This window comes from Haliotis asinina, chromosome 5 (genome assembly GCF_037392515.1).
Source record: "Haliotis asinina isolate JCU_RB_2024 chromosome 5, JCU_Hal_asi_v2, whole genome shotgun sequence".
NCBI classification, from domain to species: Eukaryota; Metazoa; Mollusca; class Gastropoda; order Lepetellida; family Haliotidae; genus Haliotis; species Haliotis asinina.
Genome location: NC_090284.1, coordinates 33,984,532 through 33,997,950, shown reverse-complemented (window position 1 = coordinate 33,997,950; position 13,419 = coordinate 33,984,532).

The following is a 13,419-nucleotide window of genomic DNA, read 5'->3' as shown; positions in this document are numbered from 1 at the left end:
TTCAATATTTTTCTGCAAAACTTGTTTGATACATCAGTCAGAACCTAAAGTGGTGCCTTTTGCTATGTGCATGTTTTTGTGATTTATAATTCTCTCGGTTCCCATGGAAATGTTTCAGACTTTGTCTCAAAAGTGAGAGGTGTGTTTCGTTTCAGGAGCACATCTCAAAAACTTCTTAATATCTGTCAGTAAAGCTTGGTCGATATGTGTGGCAGATCCCAAAGTGGTGCCTTTTGCTCTTTACAGGTTTTTGTGATTTATTATTTTCTCGGTTTCCATAAAAACGTTTTGGACATAATCTCAAGATGGAGAGATGGGCTTTGTTTCCAGAGCACAACTTCAAAAAACCATTTGATGTCTTTCAACATATCTTGGCAGATATATTAGGCAGATCTTGAAGTGGTGCTGTTTGCTGTTTACAGATATGTGGCAGTTATATTTTTCATGATTTCCATGGAAAACGATTCAAACTTAGTCTAAAAAAACTTCAAGTAACCTTCAGATGATTTTTCCTTTCAAACGTGTGGGCCAGGGGGAATATGTCATCTGATGACTCTTGTTTTGGGGGTTTTCTTGTTTTGTTTTTTCTAATCAACTGGGTTGAAATTCACAGACACTATATGGTATGTAGTAGTCACTGTTCCATCGTTTGTAAATGTTATAATTCCCCTTGTTCATGTGTAAACTGACAAACGTCTTAAAATATGTCACTTTGAAAACAATAATGAACATGCTGGTACATTTATGTGTTGGTTGTAATGTTAAGTAGCAGTTGACGTGCTTACCAATGAGAAGGTTTTTAACCTATAATTATAAATAAGTCATGTCTATTCTCTTATCATGTAAGTATGTATATTTAGTATCCAAAGATGTTTTTCTCTTCCCGTGGTGTTGCCCTGTCCAATTACCATCCAACTCAAGATTAATTTTCTGCATGTCAAATCAATCATTCTGTATTTCGCAAATAGCGTCTGCTTTCTTGACATGTCTCTTTAGTCTTTATGCAACTTGCTGATGTTCAACCACAAACACAAGTTTAAAAACTAATAGTGCATAGAAGGCATTTCAAGAGGCCACTGGGTTATAGCCATTTTGTACATTTGGGTTCTTCAAATGTTTCACTGTTAAAAGGAATGTGATATAAGTCTGATAATGCTTGAAAATGTTTTTGAAATTTATCAGTGCAACCTTTTCGTACTGTTTGGTACCACATAAATTATCAGGACATGATGCTTTTTATGTATAGTGCCCCAAAATAATCATCATCTTTATATATGTTGACATTATCTCATTGATGTGATTGAAATGCATTGTCAACTTAAGAAGCAAGAACATGAAGAGAGATCAGCTTATGCAAAGCATGTGTCTTTGTTTGCACATTCTAGTTTGCACTTGCTTTATATTTATCACAGTGAAAGTCTTTATGCTATTCCAGGCAGAATGTGGATTGTCGTTTGAAACTGAAATTTCAGTTTTTTTCTTTATGATGTTTGATTTGATTTTTATATATACATATATGTGATGTTCTGTTGCGTGGATATAACTTTGGTTGTGCTGTTTGTTCAAAAAGCTTGATATTCTTTTTAAAATGGATCTCATGCATGTGCATTATTCATCAAATGATCAAAAAATGTTTGGTAAACAACGAACAGTTGTATCAGATGAGCAAAATAAGACTTTTTTAACTGTGACAATTTTAATAGATAAATAACTTTTCTTTTTTAATCTCTGTGAAGTAACCTTTTATATGTTGTTTTGGACAGACTAGTTTTGAGCCCATTTGACTCAATTTCACTTGATCATCTGTCATGGCCTGTTGGCACATGGTTTCAGTCATGACATGCGCATTCTTTACTGTATTGGTGTTTGTTTTGAGGAAAGATATGAAAATATGAAGATTTTGTGAATTACGAGAAAATGAAATGAATTTTTGAAACTTTATATCATTCAAAAACATCTTTTGCTTAACACCTGTCATAGATTAAGAAACATTGTTTCATATACTAGCCAAATAAAGAAACTGCGCATTGTCAAAATATTATCCCCACCGATAAGTACAGTAACCATGTCAAAGGTACATATAGACTTTAATTTAGGGGCCATGAGACCATAACAAGTCTGGAGAATTTCAATTGAAAAGTCAATCACAATGACATCATGAGCCCCTAAGTGGGCCAAGGGTCAAATGACCATGTCACAAGCTCAATAACGGGTATGTCCACCCATGGCATTAAAAACAGCAGTTCATCGACGGCGCACAGAACCTATCAAACATGCAAGGAAGGCTTGTGGGATGTCACGCCGGATTCTCTCAAGTTCTGTTCTAAGGTCAAGGATCTGGTGGATGAGGAAGGCAGTGTAGACGTTGATCCATCTCGTCCCAAACATGCTCAGTCGGGGAGAGATCCAATGAATATGCAGGCCAAGGTAGTAAGTCAATGTGGTGTTGCAAGAAATTCATAACAACCTTTACCGTATGAGGGTGGGCATTGTCCTGTTGGAATCTTAACCCAGGGTCATGGCGTTGCAGAAAAGGAATTGCCACAGGTCGAAGAATCTGATCCCAGTAGCCCACACCAGTTATGTTGCCGTGAACAATCACCAAAGATCTTTGGCGTGCTGTCATTCCACTCCAAATCTTCACAGAACCACCACCACCAAAGCTATTCCTTTCCAAGACACAGGCCATGTGTCTATGGGCATGTCGACGTCCATCACTATGGGAAATGTTAAACCTGGACTCATCTGTAATAAAACTATTTCTCCACCAAAACAAAGGTCTGTAGGAACGTTGACGTCCATCACTGTGGGAAATGTTAAACCTGGACTTATCTGTAATAAAACTATTTCTCCACCAAAACAAAGGTCTGTGGACGTAATATTTCGGCACCACATTCGGCAAGCTTGTCAAAGATATCAGTTGTGTCAGGATAGGTGGTATGGTGGGACGTCATGGTCTGATTCTGTGATGATGTAAACGTCAAACTGTGTTGGGGTGAATACGGTGAAGTCCTGGGATGGTCAAGGCAGTCATCGCTGTAGTGTGAAACCTGTGGTGAAGATAGTCACCCTTATCCATCTGTCCTGTCTTAGCATTGTTACTTGTAGACGTCCAGAATGTGTCCGATCGATAGCCTGATGAAGTTGTGCAAATGTGGCATACTACGCATTTTAATAGCTGTTTGAATTGTTGAACGATTGCAAGGGCAGGACTTGAGCTTTCCAAAGTGACAGTATTGTGTTACATTCATTTGCTCGGTTTCTCTTTCTTGGAGTTTCACATGCAACAACGTATTGCACGTCACAAGGATGAAACCACTGATGTCTCGGAATGTGGCATGTGCATACATGTTTGATACATGTCACTAATCTCTGAGTTAAAATCCTTATGTGTCGAGGCAGGTTTGATAAATTTAGATTTTAAATTTTTGTATGCAGTGTCTTTATGTGCCTAGTATATATCAGGGATACTCTACAACAGGGATACGTCACTCACTTGCTTTCTTTACCGTTTGAACTGATTAATGTGTGCCTCGTCATGCTCAAACGCACAGTGACTTGACTCTTTCCCAGCTTAACTTCAGGCGTGTTTAACAGAACTTCATCCAGTTTCTTGTATCAGTTGGAATTTTGCAAAGGATGAATGAAGGAATTATTTATAGTAAGAATTAAGAACAAGATTTATGTGAATGAATGAAAGAGAAAAAAGAAAAAGAATGAAAGAAGTACATATATGAATGAATGAAGGAATAAAATGATACAACGCAGCCTTCCCTCCCAAAACGTGTTAAAGAACACAAAAGTATCGCGAGAACACCTGTTAACATCAGCTGTCCTAAAAAAAAATCTACTTTGAGACATTTTTGTTTACATTAATAATTAATTCAGAGATCTTATTGCATGTGGGTAATGAAATGGACATTCACAAAATGTAAACTTACACTGTCACACTGCCCTCAAAAATAAAGTGTAAAACTCTTAAAAAGCGTTCTAAAACACCTTTCCAGTTTTGTCAAATAGTATCAATAAGAAAGAAAGAAGTTATGGAACTTTAACCCTCAAGCATCAATGGCAGATCAGATCAGATCCACGATGTGTCATATTTTTCACACACCTCAAATACACCCTAGCATTTTGTTTTAGATTATGAAACTGTCACTATTACTTGCAAACACATTTCACCTGATAGTATATTCCCCTCATAAGAAATAAAGGTGTATGTGAAAGATGCTCATGAAGTAATAATTAGAAACACTCAAACAGTGGTGTGTCGTATTTCAATGGTGTATCAGAGCAGATTGGGGATATGTCACATTTTTCACATATCTCAAATACACCCTCGTCATACCGAAGAGGGAAGCCCATTCCTGGTGTCCCCTGTTGTGATATTACTGGAATATTGCTGAAAGTGGTGTCTCACTCACTCACTGTAATGAAAAAAATATAAAAAATTGAAATTGGTCAGTATGGAACTTCAAGTAATGAGGTGTCAGAGGTAATGAATCCAATTTTCCATAAGAATATATCGTATTTAGTATATTAGGCGAAGTAGTGATGAAACTTTTATGACTAGATCACTGAATGTTGGTAATGACACCAGGAGGTCATCAAAAGTGTAAGAAGCCTCTTCTCTGGGAAACTTTTTATTATGTTATGATGCGTCACAGAATCTGAAAATGAATTTTGAACATGTTCATGAAATCAGAAGGTATTGTCTTTCCCAACCTCAGACTGCAAGGATCAGTCAGTATACAGTTAAAGACTGAGTGTTTGAAGGTATTGAGATCCAGGTCTGATAATCTAGAGACAATATTACTGTAACCTTAGCTGACGAATCATTTACAAAACATGTCTCGCAGGTGTAGTTGCATCATGTAACCAATTCCTACAATCTTGACACCAACAGTAACATCTTAACATTGCCCACTTCTGTACTGTGTAGGATGAAGATGTTTTTGTTTATTTGTGCAGATGCTGCATGCACATACAAATTACCAAGATGTGTGAATATTTAGTTTTCTAAATTTACAAACATGTCTTAACTTGTCTTTAATGCCTGATTAACTTAATGTTGCAGGACATCAATAATAACTTTGTGTATTATATCCATCTGGCATTCAGCTAAATGATTTGTTGTCTTGGGAATGAAATATGTGATGGTTCTCCTGTTATGCCCACTCACATGTATTGTTGTCTTCTTACACGCTGATCACTGGATTATCTGGTCCAGACTATTATTGAAATGCTGTATTGCTTGAATATTGCCGAGTGCGATGTAAAACAAAACTCCCTCACTCTTACAAACTGTCTGTACAAGTAACACTAATGGCTATTGTTTTAGGGGCGGACACAGCTTTTTGAGAAAGAAGGGTGCACACTCCATTATCACCGGAGTTTTAAAGGTTTTTTTAAAAAAATTCCGGATAAGGGTGGGTGCACACCCCTGCATCTCTCCTCTGTATCTGCTGATGTGTTTACAGCTGTTTCTAGTTTCTATTTTCATGTCTTTGTTGATTAAGTTATTGTTGTATATTTTGTATAACTTATTCTCTGTACAGTGTATATATGTCATATATTATAACTTAGTAGCAAAACCCTCTGTGTAAACAGTAATGATTAAAATGTTTCATCTTTGTAACTATGTGTCACATGTTTTGGGTATTCTGAAGCTCAAATGAGGTTATTGTGACCTATTTGTTGATGTTGTTTAGAAAGGTACTGGAGGCTGAGTTGAATCAAATCTTCTGGCCTCTCGTCCACCTGAACAGGCCAATCATCCCTGTAAAGCATGCTAAGCACTGAAGCCGGTTACTTGACTTTCCACTAATGTCATTCTCTGGTGTCGCCCACAGTTGTAGACGTGTATGGAATAGGCCTTGTCTACCACTTCTTTGTCTCTCTTTTTTGACTTGTTCTACATGATTTATGGGTGGAATGCATTGGTTGGTGCGGTTGGTCTCGTGGTTGCTCTTACTGTGCTAACTTAGATGATACGTTTGCTTCCTAGGCAGACAGGGATTGTCGGAGATCATCTGATGGTTGCTTGTCATTGGGCTCACCCATATACAAGCCTACCACACAAAAGGTGAACATATCAAACTGAACTGAATTCATATACTCCAAAACAGAAAAGTAATAAATAAAATAGGAAAATGAACTTCCAAAACTGCATTAATTTCCTCAAAAACCTAAACAAATGCTCTGTAATGGAAAGAGTAATCGTTTGACACAAAACTCGCGTATCAGCTGCAAGAGCGGCCGAGAACGGTCGCCGAGCGTACGAAACGGCACTCGCAGCATCGATCGAACGAGTGAGTGAAGGTTTACGCCGCTGTTGATCGCTTACTTTTCTGGTTCAGACTCGATCATTTACAGACCGCCACCATATAGCTGGAATATTGCGGAGTGTGGCTTAAATCTAGACTCTACTCACTTCAGGTCAATACTGTTCCCTTTCGGTTCGGTGCTTCAGACTAGTGCACTGCTCCCTCTTGGTTTGGCGCTTCAATCTTGTGCCTTTTCCAGTCGGGTCAGCAGTTCCCAACACTGCACTGCTTCAAGTTGGCTCGGACCTACAGTCTAGTGCTCAGTCCTCAGTTGGTTCGACGTTCGATGCTAAAAAATAGTTCAGCGCTTCAGTACAAAACGGCGCTCCCACTTCTTTCTACGATCTACAATGAACCTTGTGTCACAAGCCTACTTCAAAATGGCCCTTGTATCACAAGCGTACTGCATGGCTACCCAGTACGATGGTCCTTGTATCACAAACCTATAACATGAGTACCCCGCGCAATGATCCACCATCACAAGCCTGCAACCTGAGTACTCCGTACAACTGGCCTTGCATCACAAGCCTACAACATTCTTGCCCTCCTCTATGACCCTTATATCACAAGCCTACATCATGACTACTCCGTACACTGGTCCTTGTGTAACAAGTCTTTGCTACCTCTTATAATGGCCCTTGTATTACAAGCCTACTCCCTTTGGCAACCTCCCCGCTACACGCATCACCACGAATGTTGCTTATGTCCCTGTTTTTACATGATTATGACTTTTTGTGTAACTCGTATCATACCATGTCTAACACGCTAATTCAACCTCTTTTTCTTGTGGTCACTACAGTATACTCTAATTCTGACTCCCTTCGGACCGCCATGAAAGTCCGGATAGTAGAGTATTGGGTTAAAATGGAGGTACGTCCCTTACTTTGACAGATACATGTACACATATCACAAATACATCAGGAACACAGATAAACAATTCACTTCTTTGTACTGACATACTACTTGAAACCTGTCAGCAAGGATTGAGAACTGGTTGTCATGGTTTGTTTGATGAGGATGTGATGGTGTATTGTCAATGAAAGTAGGATCCGCCTCTTTCGTTTCTTCATCTGTCTGTTAATTTGGCTCAACCAATCAGTGAAGAGATAGGAAGTCATCCACGCCTTTTTATTGGCTTTCCAAAACCTGGGTGTGTCTCTTTCTTGACATTCTTAAAACAACGTGGATTGTCTGCTTTTCCCATTACGAGAGGTTTCAGTTACCCACCACTTGCGCTGCAACACATTAACACAGTCAGTCTTTCCTTGGATACTTTCCCTCCTTTTCTGCTGTCTTTTTCTCGGATAAAGTCTTGTCTTGAAAAAGCTCTAGAATTAACCCAGTCTCATCACAATGGCACAGGTCTTCTGGATTATAGTCGCCGATAATTGACGGAGTCGGTATTTAAAATCATCCACGTCTTCCTCTACATCAGCATTCTCGCCACTCACTTTAAATTGCTTTATGTTGTATCTTGTCTTCCCAGAGATCAGCCAACCTTCAAGTCTTCCACTTTTAGTTCAACGGCAAACTGCGTGACTTTTTTCTTTCAGTATTGGTCCTGACAGCGGTATGCTTTTAGTTAGTACACGTACCAGCCATTCATGCAAAACGTGGTTGATATCTTCATATTTACTGTTGTTTAGTCTCTTTCTGTCGGCTGTTTATGGCTGAAATATTGCCGAGGTGACGTTAAACGTTAACTCACTCACTCCATTTCTTATGCGTAAAGACAAATGTAAAGTCTCGTTCACATACATAATTCCAGTAAACAGCCTCCCTGTGTGTTTTAACATGTTTGGAGAAATTGTCCCCTATGAATGTCTGTGTCTACATGCTGATAGTTTGATCGCTCAATCAAGACCCAATTCAAACAAAAATTATATAGTCACAAGAGTCATGTGGCCATAACCAGAATCTCTTTACAGAAGGCGCATATAGGTATGTATGGCTTCTACTGGCTGACATATCGACAAAGTGAATAACTGTTGAAGAGCATGTTCTTTATGCTCATCATACTCTGAAAGGATGCTTTTGTGAAACTGTAACACATGGAAAATGATATTTATAAACAGAAAACAAAACGACAAATGAAACTTGCTTAGTTGAAAACACCTGGATGCAACATAAGGTTAAGCACGTGCAGTACATGATAAGTACCAGTCAACATGGGTATAAAATGGTCTTGAAGGTGAGGAAGGAAGTTAGACAAGAGGGCCAAAAGGTCAGTCAAAAGACACGTAGCATCTGACAGGTGTCAAAGGAAGTCAGATATTTATTATGTTATATTCACCACCTTGCTACTTGCGACTTCGCCTTTAAAGTGACGCTGATGTAGTACCCTCACACCCAAACACACTGTTGTACAACAAACTGTCCATCCATCATCCATTTTGGCTTTGTGCGGTTACGACTGACTCGGCTAGGCAATGGCTGGGGAACGGATGATACAGAGCCTGGTATACGACTAGTTGACACCGCTTGTGCTGGTGAGGATGGTGTAGGTACAAGTGTACTACTTGCTGATGGTGAGCTGACTGAAGGCAGCGGAGACACAGAGGATGGTACCGATACTGGAGGAAAAGTATTCTCAAGGTCGATGTCAGTCATTGAGATTTCCAAGGTGTCATCGGCACTTGTGTCATTAAAGATCGCCAGAAGGTGGCATTAAACGTCTGATTGTTGATGGTGAGCGCTTTGGCCTGGGTATGGGCTGGCCCTCTGATCCAATGGGAAGGAGCAGATTAAGATGAAGTACACACAATTCTCTGGTCTCTTCCTTGCAGTCTTTAAACACAGGAATGTCGGCATGAGGTTGAGACTCGACTACATAGTCCTCATCTTCCCACAGATTGGCCAATTTTTACTTCCCACATATGTTGACATTACGAACCAATACAAGATCACCATCCTTGATAGTGGCACCACATGCCTTAAGGCTGTAGGCTTTTCTCTATTCAGCCTATGCCCTTTCAAGGTTTGCTAATGCAAGCTCATGCACAGTGTGTAATTTGCGCTCGAGATCAGCAGCAAACTGCGTATGAGGTGGTGATGAAATGTTGGCTAGTAATGTACCAAATGCGACGTCAACTGGCAGCCTAGGATGTCTGCCGAACATGAGGAAGTAGGAGGTGAACCCGGTAGACTCATGGAGTGAACAGTTGTAGGCATGTACTAAGTGAGAAATATGGTCTTTTCAGTTTGCCTTTTGCTGTTCCTCAAGAGTACCGAGCATCACCAGGAGCGTCAGATTAAACCGCTCACATAAACCATTACCCATCGGATGATATGGAGTGGTTCGTGTTTTGAGGATGCCCAATATGCTGCACAACTGTTTGATGATGGCACTTTCAAAGTTCCGGCCCTGATCAGAGTGCATCGTCTCTGAGATGCCATAGTGAACAATGACGTGATCAAACAGTACTTTGGCTGTAGTACGGGCCGTTTGGTTGCGGATTGGAACCGCAACATCATATTTGTTGAAACGTTCCGTAATGACGAGGACATTCTCAAAACCACCAGAGGTGGGCTCCAAGCTGATATAAACAATGCACACCAACTCCATAGGTTGAGTGGTTTTGGTGTTTACTAACGGTGCATGCTCAGTTTGGTTAGGACCTTTATGTAGAATACACCTCTGGCAGGAACAAATCCTTTTCTCCACATCCATTATCATTCCTGGCTAAGAACACCAAGTCCAAAGAAGTGCCACAGTCCTGTCCCTACCAAGATGTCCCATATCATCATGTAGATGAGTAATAACCTCATCTCTTTTGGACGGAGGAACAATCACTTGATTGTAGGGTGCTCCAACATCTGTAAGTTGTTGCCTGTGAAGAAGGTCATCTTTCACAGTGAGTTAATCCCACTGCTGGAGAATGGCTGCAGTGTACCGGTCCATGGATTTGATGGGCTTCCTCGTTAGGCCATGTACCAATATTGATGAAGTCCAAAATCAAGCAGATTGAGGGATCAGCTTGCTGATATAATTTCATCCATTGGTTAGCAATATCAGAGGGTGCCATACCATCAACCGCCAACATGCAACACATCACCTTCTGATTCAGGGAGAGTGTCTCCACAGTGCATGATGGGATAAGTTGTCCATTACAAACAGCAGAAACCGTTTGTATGTCCATAGACTAACAAGGCAACCTGGACAAAGCGTCTGCATCAGCATTCCTTGCACCAAGAACATACTCAAGTGAGAAATCATAGGTGGCAAGCTCTGCAAGCCAGCAATGTCCAGTTGCATCTAACTTTGTGAAGGACGTAAGTAAGGGGATTGTTGTCAGTCTTCACAGTGAATGAGTTGCCAACAAGTAGTCATGAAACTTCTTAGTGACAGCCCACTTTACAGCCCAAAACTCTAACTTATGAGCAGGATAATTGCGCTCAACTTTGCATAAGCAATCCTTTGATTTCCTTGGCACTGGTACAATACTGCACCCAATCCATCCTCACTTGCATCAGTGTGCAATATAAAAGACAGAGTGAAATCAGCAAAAACCAAAACGGGAGCACAAGAAAGCCTGCTAATAAGCTCACTGAAAGCTGACTGTTGAGCATCCCCTCATACAAATGGTTGAGTAGACTTAGTTTTTCGTTTGGACCTCCCACTATGACCAGCTAGCAAATTTGTCAGCGGCTTGGCAACTTTGGCATAATCGGGTACTAAACGCCTAATGTAGCCAGAGAATCCCAGAAATCGGCATATATCATCGACATTACGTGGAACTGGCCAGTTCTTCAATGCCTCTATCTTCTCAGGGTCTGTTTTGATACCCTCCACAGAGATTACATGACCTGGGTATTTAATGGAGGTCTGCAAGAATTGGCATTTTAATGGCTTACGTTTGAGCCCATCCTTGTGCAATCTTTTAAAGATTGCTTGTAATCTCTCAAGATGCTCATCAAAGATCTTAGAGAACACAATTATGTCATCGAGATAGATAAGGCGTTGAAGAAGATGAATGTCACCCATACACCTTTCCATAAGGCGTTGGAAAGTAGCCGGAGCATTTGTTAGTCCAAATAGCATTGAGTTACACTCGAAAAACTCAAGTGGGCCGACGGTAAAGGCAGTGCGGGTCTTGTGCCCCTCGTCTACTTCGACTTGCCAATATCCACTCTTAAGATCAAGACAAGAGAGGGTATTTTGTCCCATGTAATGCATCAAGAGTTTCCTCTATCCGTGGTAGAGTGTAGGAATCTCAAACTGTGCAACTGTTCAATTTTCGATAATGTATACAGAAGGGCAGAGTCGAGTCACGTTTGCGTACCAATACAACGGGTGAGGCATATGGACTAGCAGATGGACGGATAACTTTAGCATCCAACATTTGCTTTATATGGTCCTTGACCTCTTGATACATGGACGGTGGAATGCGTCTATGTCTTTCCTTAAATGGGGTCTCATCTGTGAGTTCGATTCGATGGGTGACCAAGTCAGCATGTCCCATGTCCATATCAGACTTGCTAAACACATCATCAAACTCATTCAGAAGAGAACGCAACTGAATTATTTCTTCCGGGGAGTGTGTACCACTCAGAGAATCCAGATAAAATAACTCTTTTGGTAGTTTGGTAGGTTTAGAACCAGTATGAGTGCCCTCATCCTCAGAGATTAAGCTGTCCAAAACAGTAACTTGTTCCAAATGACAAAGTGCTGTTTTAGCTGGAATTGTAACAGCCTTTGTGGATGGATTAGTAACCTCAACCTTGACCCGTGTTGTGGAGTGGCTAAACTGAAAACCAGCAACACCAGGAACAAGTGTAAGTAAGTGAACCAGGAAGTATGGACAGTGTAGCACAAAACTCCATACCAATCTGTGGAGCATGACCCCTGCAAATGGCGGTAATAATCTGGTTACAAGACGAGGGTATAGTGAGGTCCTTAGTAGTCCTCACATTCTCAGTTCGGTGGAGGTCATCCCAACGCATACTGAGCCACTGGATAGCCATGGTCCAACTCCCAGATACTCTGTCCCCAGGGTTGCTCTCGCAAGCAGCTGGCAGGACATTGGCCCCGAGGATAAGTGGAACCTTGGAGGTGAACTCTGTAGTGGGTACTACTAGAACAAGTGCAGGTACCTCAACTACTTGACCCATAAAGTCAGGGGGTACAGCAATGTGGGCCTCATCATACCCCAAATAGGGCAGGACAATGCTGGAGTCGCCCTAAGCTGACTAGCCTGGACAGTACCAGGATGCCAAGCCTCATAGGGTGCCCTAAATGGATGTGTTATGACACATAACTGTTGTGGGTAAGGGGTACTTGAACCTATTGGTGGGTTGTAACTAAATAGGGACCTAGGTAGAGAATTAGGCAAGTCTAACCTAGGACTAGGGTCTTGTGGTGGAGTACCAAATTGGGAAGCCCCTGTAGATAACAAAGGGGGTCCGGTGGGATGTGTGCTAGCAGAGATGATGGCCCCTGTGGTTGACGAACAAACCTTGGGGATGGAGGTGGCACATGTGGCCGAGACAACAAATCCCGAGATGCCACATCAGTTGTAAAGGTAGTCTGTGGCTGATGTGAAATAACATCATCTGTTAGACGCCATAGTATGCTTGTGTGGACAATGGGATTAAGTTGATGGATTAAATCCACAACTTCATCTACCTGTGATCGAAAGTTACCGTCCAAATGGGCCACAATGTGAAGTATATGTATGATGACATGTGCAATAGCTGTCAAATATTTAGATAATGAATGAAATAATATTGTAATTAAATATGTTTTTAAAATTATAAAGCAGTGAGATGCCCTTTTACTAAATAATGTTTGTTTACAGAACAAAGTATACAAAGATAAGAATATTGAATATATCCACCACCATGCTACGTATAGAACGCAACCATCATGTTTCATTTGCCAAATGCAGCCCAAAACATTTCTCCATGTTTTGCATGAAGTTTCGCAAAATAGTTATTATTGCCCATGCACGAGCAATTCTCGTACAGAGGGTATAAAACCTGTTTGTCGTGAAGACTGAACAATCAGTTGACAAAAATCTCACGAGAAAACCCTAATATTGACGGTGGCACAACGAGAACGCGTCACGGGAATGTCACAAATGGATACTTCCAC